This window comes from Bubalus bubalis, chromosome 14 (genome assembly GCF_019923935.1).
Source record: "Bubalus bubalis isolate 160015118507 breed Murrah chromosome 14, NDDB_SH_1, whole genome shotgun sequence".
NCBI lineage: Eukaryota > Metazoa > Chordata > Mammalia > Artiodactyla > Bovidae > Bubalus > Bubalus bubalis.
This window is the reverse complement of record NC_059170.1, coordinates 49,610,258-49,620,884: the sequence shown is the minus strand read 5'-3', so window position 1 is coordinate 49,620,884 and position 10,627 is coordinate 49,610,258. Positions and strand designations below refer to the sequence as shown.

Sequence of the window (10,627 nt, the reverse complement as noted above, 5' to 3'; positions counted from 1 at the left end):
TAAAGAGAACAAACAATTGTTTAATTATGTAAAAGTTTTCATTTTCATGAATAAAATTTAAATGCTCAGCAATCCTTAATTAATACATTTCCAATCCCTTTCTTAGTGACAAGAATTAACTTTGCAGTTTAATTCACCACTTTACCATGTGAAAAAGAAAGATAAAAAATAAGCCTCTTGGGAATGGGAAGAAAATTTCTAGTCTCTTACCAGCCAATCCAACTTTTAATGGGCACTTTCTGCCATCACCCCTTCTCCTGAAATTGCTGGCATTTCCACACTATTCCACCCCATTGCTGTTTTACAAACATAAAACTAACTGTACAGATCTGAGGTTTGGATTTCATTTCACCTTTAAGTGTTTGCCTAGATTTGTTTTACTGGTTCATGTGGTTGTCCAGAGCACACACACACACACAAAGATTTTTAAAAAATTATAGACTCTGCTAAAGAAATATTCTAAATAGAAGGTGCCAAGAACCAAGTATAGCAAAATTTTTTTAATGTTTAATACTTTGCTTTTTACAGTGCCTGGGTTATCTTTGTATTTATTATTCATCCATTCACCAAAAATGTACTGAAAATCTAAAATCCACTGAAGACGGCATACAGACCCAGAATTTAGTCTTTGCCTAGAGGAACTCACAACTTAGTAGGAGGGTCAAAGTAAACAAGTAAGTTTCAAGATTAGATGGTAAATTTTCATGTCAAGGGGTGCATGGTGGTGTTGGGGAAACAATAAGACTTCTCAGAGGAGCTGACATCTGATCCAAGGCAGAACAGAAGGATAAGTGGAAGGTGGGATATTTATCCTTGGAAGAGAGATGACCACACCCAGAGAAGGAGTCTGGAGAGCTTGAGGACACAGATGCATGTTGTCCGAAGGTCCGAGTCAATGGTGACAGAGCAAACTGAGGACAGAGATGGATTGGAGCCAGCCTAGGAAAGCCTTTGTAGGCCAAATTAGAGTTAATTTTTTTTTTTTAATTATTTTTTGGCTGCATCACGTGGCATGTGGCTCTTCATTCCCCAACCACTGTGCCCCCTGCAGTGGAAGTGTGGCGTCTTAAACACTGCAGGGACTAAATAGTCTGGAGGCAAAGGATTTTAAGCAGAGGAATGACATAATCAGCTTTAAGATGATCAGAGATAGACTCCCTTAAGAAATAGTCACCCAAACCCTGATATTTGCATGCAGCATTCAAATGGGGAGTAATTTGGGGAACTGAACCTGTAAGAGAGTGAAGCGGGGGAGGGATGGGAAGAGGCGGGTGTTGCGGAGCCAGGCAGATTCATCTGGGCTGCAACTGACCCCATGTGGAGTTCGGGAGCTGAAATGGCCATTCAAGGTTATCACATCTTTTTGTTTTTAAATTTTTTTTGCCATGCCCCATGATACGTGGGGTCTCATTTCCCTGACCAGAGGTCAAACCTGCACCTTCTGCATTGGAAGCAGGAATCTTAGTCCCAACAGGTGGTTAGACCTCCTTACTCACAATAAGAAGTCATGGGATGTGAGCTGTCCTCAAGGAGAAGTCTAGGCTTGAGCAAGGCTGATTCCTGCAGGTGAGGGCAATTCCTGGTGAGGGACACAGCTGGGAGCCATCCCCAACCCGCATATCTGGCAGCTGGATGAGTGTCTCCATCCTGAAGAGGGAGCTAAATGATGTGTCACAGAATCCACTACAGGGTTTTCTGGTTCAGTTCAGTTCAGTTGCTCAGTCTTGTCCGACTCTTTATGACCCCATGGACTGCAGCACGCCAGGCTTCCCTGTCCATCACCAACTCCCGGAGTTTACCCAAACTCATGTCCATTGAGTCGGTGATGCCATCCAACCATCTCATCCTCTGTTGTCCCCTCCTCCTGCCTTCAATCTTTCCCAGCATCAGGGTCTTTTTAGATGAGTCAGCTCTTCTCATCAGGTGGCCAAAGGACTGGAGTTTCAGCTTCAATATCAGTCCTTCCAATGAACACTCAGGATTGATCTCCTTTAGGATGGACTGGTTGGATCTCCTTGCAGTCCACGGGACTCTCAAGAGTCTTCTCCAACACCACAGTTCAAAAGCATCAATTCGTCGGTGCTTAGCTTTCTTTATAGTCCAACTCTCACATCCATACTTTACTACTGGAAAAACCATAGCCTTGACTAGACGGACCTTCATTGGCAAAGTAATGTCTCTGCTTTTTAATATGCTGTCTATGGGCTTTTAAAAGTTGAAATATAGTTGAATTATAATGTTGTTTTAATTTCAGTCGTTACAGCAAAGTAATTCAGTTACATAAGTTAAGATTCTTTTCCCTTATAGGTTATTTCTACTTTTGCTTCATTGACTACACTAAAGCTTTTTTTTTTTTAATTTAATATAATTTTATTTTTTAACTTTACAATATTGTATTGGTTTTGCCATATATCAATATGAATCCGCCATAGGTATACATGTGTTCCCCATCCTGAACCCTCCTCCCTCCTCTAAAGCTTTTGACTGTGTGGATCACAACAAACTGGGGAAAATTCTTCAAGAGATGGGGATACCAGACCACTTTACCTGTCTCTTGAGAAACATGTATGCAGGTCAAAAAGCAACAATTAGAACTAGACATGGAACTAGACTGGTTCAAAATTGGGAAAGGAGTACATCAAGGCTGTATATTGTCACCCAACTTATTTAAGTTATATGCAGAGTACATCATGCAAAATGCTGATGAAGTACAAGCTGGAATCAAGATTGTGGGGAGAAATATCAGTAATCTCAGATACGCAGATGACACCACCCTTATGGCAGAAGGGGATTCCTTGGTAGCTCAGCTGGTAAAGAATCCTCCTGCAGTGCAGGAGTGCAGGAGACCCTGGGTTGGGAAGATCCACTGGAGAAAGGAACCACTGTCCACTCCAGTATTCTGGCCTGGAGAATTCGTCCGTGGGGTCCCAAAGAGTCAGACATGACTGAGCAACTTTCACTTTCACTTTATTGCAGAAAACTAAGAGGAATTAAAGAGTCTCTTGGTGAAGGTGAAAGAGGAGAGTGAAAAATCTGGATTAAATGCAGCATTCAAAAAATGATCATTGCATCTGGTCCCATCACTTCATGCAAATAGATGGGGAAACAATGGAAACAGTGACGGACTTTATATTGGGGTGGAGGGTTCCAAAATCACTGTAGATGGTGACTGCAGCCATGAAATTAAAAGGCACTTGCTCCTTGGAAGAAAAACATTGACAAATTTAGATAGTGTATTAAAGAGCAGAGACATTACTTTGCCAACAAAGGTCCATATAGTCAAAGTTGTGGTTTTCCCAGTAGTCATGTACAGGTGTGAGAGCTGGACAATAACAAAGGCTGAGCGCCGAAGGGTTGATGCTTTCCAACTGTGCTGGAAAAGACTCTTTAAAGTCCCCTGGACAGCAAGGAGACCAAACCAGTCAGTCCTAAAGGAAATCAACCTTGAATATTCATTGGAAAGACTGATGCTGAAACTGAAGCTTCAATACTTTGGCCACCTGATGTGGAGAGCCAACTCATCGGAAAAGACCCTAATGCTGGGAAAGATTGAAGCAGGAGCAGAAGGGGACGACGAGATGGTTGAATGGCATCATTAACTCAATGGACATGAGTTTGAGCAAACTCTGGGAGCTGGTGATGGACAGGGAGGCCTGCGTGCTGCTGTCCCTGGGATCCCGAAGAATTGGACGTCACTGAGCGACTGAACAACAATAGGGTATTTCCTGCACATATTTCAAATTTTGTCACATCTATAATTTAGTCCCATGATACCCAATTCAGAAGAACTACCACATTTCTTCAATTTTTCTAAATTAAATCCAATCTGACTTAGCTTCTACCCTAGAGAGGCAGAAAATGCTACCATCAATCTACCTATCCATCTACTTTCCTTGTTCCTATTTCCTCCCTTGGGTTGTACACAAACCGCAAAACAATGCGGAAGCACCTCTCTAGACTTCAGTCCCATGGGTCTGTGCAATCCGTTCATAGATATAAAGCCTCATGCCTCTGGATCAAGTTTAACTCAAATTTAATCCTGGGGTAAAATGGGGTTAGCTAGATGTTTCCAAATTGATTTGGAAACATCTAGTTTCCTTGAACACACACACTCCTTGGGGCCCTGTGTATAGGTGAGCCACTGACGCAACCTACAACTCATGTGGATCCCTCCCCAAAAGCTCCCCTCCAGCCCCCCAACTTTCAGTCCCTCTTTCGCCTTTGCAACTGTTCTTCAAGCATGGATCCTGGACCAGCTGCATCACCTGAGAAGTGCTTTACATTTTATTACTTATTTATTTTCATTTTTATTTGGCCTAATGGCATGCTGGTGATGGACAGGGAGGCCTGGCGTGCTGCAATTCATGGGGTCACAAAGAGTGGGACACGACTGAGCGACTGAACTGAACTGAACTGATTGGCATGGAGGATCTTAGTTCCCCTCAGCAGGGATTGAACCCTTGCCCCCTTCAGTAGAAGTGCAGAGTCTTAACCACTGGACCACCAGAGATATCTCTGCTTTATATTTTAATAATTTTATTTATTTACTTATTTTTGCCTGTGACGGATCTTTGTTGCTGCGTGGGCCTTTTCTCTAGTTATGTCAAGCGGGGGCTACTCTTCTGTGCAGTGTGCTGGCTTCTCTTGTCTCGGAGCATGGGCTCTAGGGTGCACAGACTTCAGTAGTTGCGGCAAGTGGGTTCAATAGTTGTAGTTCCAGGCTCTGGAGTACATGCTCAATAGCTGTGGTCCACAGGCTTAGTTGCTCTGCAGCATGTAGGATCTTCCCAGATCAGAGATCAAACCTGTGTCTCCTGCATTGGCAGATGGATACTTTACCACTAGACCACTCAGGGAAGCCCCCCTGCTTTACATTTTAAAGTTTACACAGCTTTCATATGTCATCAGGATGGAGAATCACTGTCCTAGATTTAAGAACAATGATAATAGACATGTTGGGAATGCACGTACCATGAATGCATTTTAAAGTATTTCAATGATTGAAGTCTATTACAAGTAGGTTTTAATTGTATTGAGAAATTATTGGTCTAGTTGCTTAATTAGCTGAGAAAATCTTGGGAAAAGTGAACTTTATGGAGTATAACTGCTGTATATTCTGAATTTTCTTCCTGCCAACTGGCAGGGGGGTGGAGGAGGGGTCCTGTAGCCTGGCTGCCATTTTGGATGGTAACTTTGGGAATGTAGGTTAAGTATGACTGAGCAACAAAATGTGAAGAGCCTGAATCCCTGTCACCAGCATGGGTGAACTGGTCCCACTGGACTACCTATGTCCAGACATTTTTACACCTTAAGAGATTATCTTCAGGCTTGTTTAAGCCTGTTATCTCAGGGGTTTTATCTTGCAACCATACCTAATCCTGACTAATGTCAATGGCAGTACTTACCATATGACTAGACAAGAGAACCTCTCCCAAATAATAGACTAATTAAATACCCACATTCTATACAGCCTCAGAGCTCACTTTTAAGTATAACTTAAAGGTGACAAGACTACCATTTGTGGTATAGAACAAAATGTGAACGTGATAATTAACAGGATAATTAATTTTCCTTTTCCCATGTTGCTACCTGAGAACAGAGGCCAAGGGAAGGAAAGAAACTTCAGTGACTCTCTGCTGGGTAAGCCAGTGCATTCTGTGACTGCAGTCAAGACCACAGTCACATACGCCCAGCCATAGTGTGCACCCAGCCTTCTATTTTGCACTTCAATTTTTCTTAAGTATTTTTTGTTGTTGTTGTTTAAATACCAAAAAGCCATATCTTATTGGAAAAATCTCTAATGAACAAAAAGTTTATTCTCTAGAAGACACATACAGACATGGTGAAAAAAATATAGCTATTGAAAATTATTAATTCACTTAGAGCATTACTGGATTTCTGAGCAAAGCTGCTTATTTTGCAGGTTTTATGGTCTTTCTTAACTCCAGGAGATAGTGAGGGACAGGGAGGTCTGGCATGCTGCAGTCCATGGGGGTCACAAAAAGTCAGACATGACTTAGCAACTGAACAACAACAGTATCTTTCTTAAGCTAAAGACTTAAATGATCAAGCCCTTCACTTTGAAGATCTTCGTAAACTCAAGTGTCTTCAGGGGCATGTGGTAGATTAAATAGCACCCAAGTGAGGAGATGAGAAAACAGGAACCATCTCTGTGTTTTTGAACTGGGTTGACTGGGGGACTAACATCATCAGCGCCTTTGATTTTTTGGAAGAAGTAAAAATATTTGTTTTTATTTTTCTTTTTAAATTTTCTAATAATTAAAGATTTTAAGTAATTTATTTTAATTGGCTATGCTGGGTCTTAGTTATGGCGTGTGGTATCTTTGATCTTCCTTGTGGCAGGTGGGCTCTTTCTTGAGTTGCAGTATATGGGGTCTAGTTCTCTGACCCAAAGATCGAACCCTGGATCCCCTGCATTGGTAGTGCAGAGTCTCAGCCACTGGACCACCAGGGAAGTCCCAAGACTTGCTTTTTAAATTTTATCTTCTGATATCAATTCAAAAATTTAAAAATATTTAAATTGAACCAAATGGAACACCTCAGTGAGCTGAGTCCTATCTCAGTCTTTAAGCCTAGATGTAATTGGATCTGAGTTTGTGAAATCAGATTTTAAAATTTATTTTAATTTGGCCTTATTATATTGCTTTAGCTGATTACAAATTGCCTGAACCCAACATTACAGTGTTGTGTTAGCTTCTGCTGTACAGCAAAGTGAATCAGCCACACATATACATATACCCTCCCTTCCTTGGATTTCTCCAGAAAGGTATTTAAGGTTGAAATTGGGAGTCGGATAACTTTAAGCTTGTGACCTGGGGCAAGTACTCAACCTCACTTTTACCCTCATTTTTAAACAAGTAAAAACAGTACCTAGATTGAAGAGTTTTTGTGAAGAGTAAATAAAAATTTCACATAGAATGCTGACCAGTGATTTAGATCTAAGTGCCAAAAAGGCTGGCAGTTATTAGCAGAGGCAATCAATGATAGAACTTGAACTTGAAGAGAGACTAGATCTTTTCTAATAGATGGGCTTCCCACCTGGCACAGTGGTAAAGAATCTGCCTGCCACTGCAAGAGACACTGGAGACTTGGGTTCAATCCCTTGGTCAGGAAGATCCCCTGGAGAAGGAAATGGTAACCCACGCCAGTCTTCTTGCCTGGAAAATTCCATGGACAGAAGAGCAAACGTATTTTGTATTGGAACATTTTTAGTGCATTTGGTATGTACTTCTTGATCATTTCCATTCCATCAAAGGACAGATGATGTTTATGTATGCCCATAGGTGTATCTAGAATCTCATTAAAAGAATTTCAATTTTGGGATGATATACATAAACATTTTATAAGCATGTAATTAAAGAAATTAACAACTGAAAGTTTTCTTAAATTGTTGTTTAACAAGGAAAAAACAAATATTGCTATTTTTTCAATGTGTAGAATTTTAGATTTTTTTCTAATATTTAGAATTTTGAAAAGTGCTAATTTTTCTGTAACTCTGCTCCACAGAACAAAAACCTTATCTACAAACTTTATAAATTTCTTTCATCTTATGATAGTGATCATTAACCTTTGTGTGTGTTAGTCCCTTAGTCGTCTCTGACTCTTGGCGACCACGTGAACTACACCCGGCCATGCTCCTCTGTCCATGGAATTCTCCAGGCAAGAATACTGGAGTGAGTTGTCATTTCCTTCTCCAGGGGATCTTCCTGACCCAGGGATCGAACCTGGGTCCCTGCTCCTGCATTGCAGGCAGAGTCTCTACTGTCTGAGCTACCAGGGAAGCCCAATTAAAACTTTGTATGATACAGTAAGGTAAACCATACAAATAATATCCAAGTCAGAAACTTTTCTAAACTTTAATTACTTAAGTGTATTTTTCCTGAATAATACGTTTATTTTTAACCAGCCCAGATATCAAGAGTTAAAGGCTAACAGTCCCTGTCATCTTCATCACTCTTTCCTATAAAAATACTACAGTATTTTCAATGAGAGTGTAAACAAACCATTGTTTCAGGTTTTATTTACACTGGAGCTGTCTGGCAAAATTCCATGCTTAATCTAGCTATTTGTCGTGATTCCAAGTTTTAAAAAGTGATCCTTTCTCTCTTCAGTACTTCCTCCTTGGCGTCTACTTCCAAGACCTCCTTTCCCCATTCTTTATTTCTCCCCAAGACGTAGTTGTTTGAGTTACTTTTTAGGATAAAGTGTTATTTTCTTTCCTAACTGTAAGACTAATAGAAAAATCCTATAAGCCAGAAATAAATGTTTAACATATTGCTGTCGGTTCTTCGAGCCTTCAGTTTTCCTTTGACTAAGCCATCTTTTAACCAGAAAAGAGCATAAAATAGGAGCAGAGACCAGGGCTGGAGCAGGAAAATGTCACCAGGTGAGGAGGAGGTGGAAAGTTTACACGAGCGAAGACGCATAAATATTTTGTTTATACAGATCATCGTCTGCTAAAGCTAATATAGTGGAACCTGTGCAAAAGCTGGAAATATAGTAGGAAGAGGAAAGACTAAAAACTCAAGGAAAGCATTAGAACAGCCGCCAGGGCAGGGCGGGGTCGCGGGGCGCCGGTCCTGCCTCCAGCAGGAGCCGGAAGGGCGGACCCCCGGGGGGCGGGGCCAGGTGGAGGGGGTGGTCTGGTTGGGGAGGAGCATACTGGGGATGGGCGGGGCCGACCACTTGGGGCGGAGTCGGGGCGGGGCGGCATAGGAGCAAGGGCTGGTGGGAGACCTGGGCGCTCCCGGCGAAGGGGACCGCAGCCCCTGATGGACAGCAAATGGCTGCTTCCGCACGTGGAGAACTTTTAACGAACACGTGAGGGAAGAAAGGCAAAGTCTGTGGAAAATTTACCTCACAACTCTGGCGTCCAGCCCCAGCCCCTTAGCTACACCCTGTTTGCTGTGGGTCTTTGCCCACTCCCATTGTTGCCTCGCCCCCGGCCCCACGGCTAGAGCACGGCTCTCTCGAGCAGCCCCTGCCCTCGGCGACCTGGTTTGGGAAGCCCTCCAGGAGGCAGCCACGCGGGCGTCTGCGCCTGCTCCGCGCCCCGGGCCCCGCGGCGGGGTGGGGCCGTTGAGGAAGGGGCGTGTCTCCCGCCGGCGCGCGGGGGCGGTGCCCGCGGCCTGACCTGCCCAGGCGCCGGGTCCTCTGACGTCACCTCGCCGTGACGCGAACGCGGTAGGAAAACTGTAAGTTTCTGAGGATTCCTGAAGCTGCTTGGGCCTCCGGGGCTCCCCCAGCTGTTCGCACCCCGGGAGTCGGTGGTGGCCTTGGGTTCCGCCCCTGGGGCGGTCCGGGGAGCCGCCGAACGCGGTGACGGGACAGGTACCCGCCCGGGGCGGGAGCGCGCTCTCCGTGGCGGGCGGGGCGGCAGTGCGAGCAGGCGAGGCCGCGCCCGGGGAGACTCGCACTGTCTCCCTTGGGACCGCAGTAGAGGCCAGAGAACGGGGAGTCCAAGGGAAGAGCCTCTTTTCTTTCTTCCTCGTAGAGAGAACTGAATTCGATCTGCCCTGGAGTTTGACATGTTGAGTCAGCGGTGCAGGGTTCCTGCAGAGACCCCCGCATATCTGGGCTTCCTTTGGGGTCCCAGCAGCTTCCAGATAGGTGAGGGCGAGCTGCAGGGATGGCCACTTGCTGCCTCAGTTTCCTTTTTGTGTAAAATGGAGGCATAGCGGCCTCTGACCTCCCTAATGGGCATCTCCCAGGGCCGGGAGCATTGGGAGAGGTAACCTTGCCAGGAGAAAACTTAAGACTGTCGGTTATTCTGACAATGTGTTGACCAGCGGCCGTTTGACAGGCCTTGTAGGTAGGGAATGTTTTCAAAATTTTGCCTTCTTTCCTTCCGCCCATCTAGTCACGGAAAACACTTGAACCGGACCACAGATTTGAACTCTTGTCTCTGAGCTTGGTGGACAGGAGTCAAGACATCACTGGTATCAGTATCACAATGTTCTCAGCAATTAAAACGCCCCCTTGTCTGGTGTAGAGAAAACTGAGCGTCCTGGAATGAGCACAGTATACTCAACAGACACACTGTGTTTTAGGGGTTGTTCTATCAGTTTGGAATATCACCTCATCATATGTTACTGCTTGACTTTCTTGGCTTGCCAGAGGTTGGTGCATTTTTGATGAGTTAGTGCTATACTAGGAAACTTCTCAAATTCAGGAGCAAGTGTTTGTTAAGAACTTTGAAAGGAAGAATATTGGGCGCCAATGGCACCCCAGTCCAGTACTCTTGCCTGGAAAATCCCATGGACGGAGGAGCCTGGTGGGCTGCAGTCCATGGCATCGCTAAGAGTCGGACACAACTGAGCGACTTCACTTTCACTTTTCACTTTCATGCATTGGAGAAGGAAATGGCAACCCACTCCAGTGTTCTTGCCTGGAGAATCCCAGGGACGGGGGAGCCTGGTGGGCTGCCATCTCTGGGGTCGCACAGAGTCGGACACGACTGAAGCGACTTAGCAGCAGGGTGTATTTATTCAGGAAATTGAATACAAACATTTCTGTAAATTGAGCTCAGGGCCCAATACCCATCCATCCTAGTTTGAAGAGCCTTAGAAAGCAAGGATTCTGATTTTTGTTTCTGATAGTTACTAGC

General features: G+C 44.2%; 1 protein-coding gene across 12 annotated transcripts in view; it reads left to right on the top strand.

Moving 5' to 3' along the window:
* Positions 1–7,929: 7,929 nt before the first annotated feature.
* The window catches only part of ZNF438 (zinc finger protein 438), a 190,704-nt gene continuing 188,006 nt past the window's right edge, over positions 7,930–10,627 (top strand). For 3 of the 12 annotated variants that reach the window (XM_044928060.2, XM_006067784.4, XM_025264287.3), the window contains exon 1: positions 7,930–9,215. The gene's annotated coding sequence lies outside the window, so the exon portion shown is untranslated. The other 9 variants (XM_025264294.3, XM_006067786.4, XM_044928061.2 and 6 more) reach the window with 5 other exon arrangements.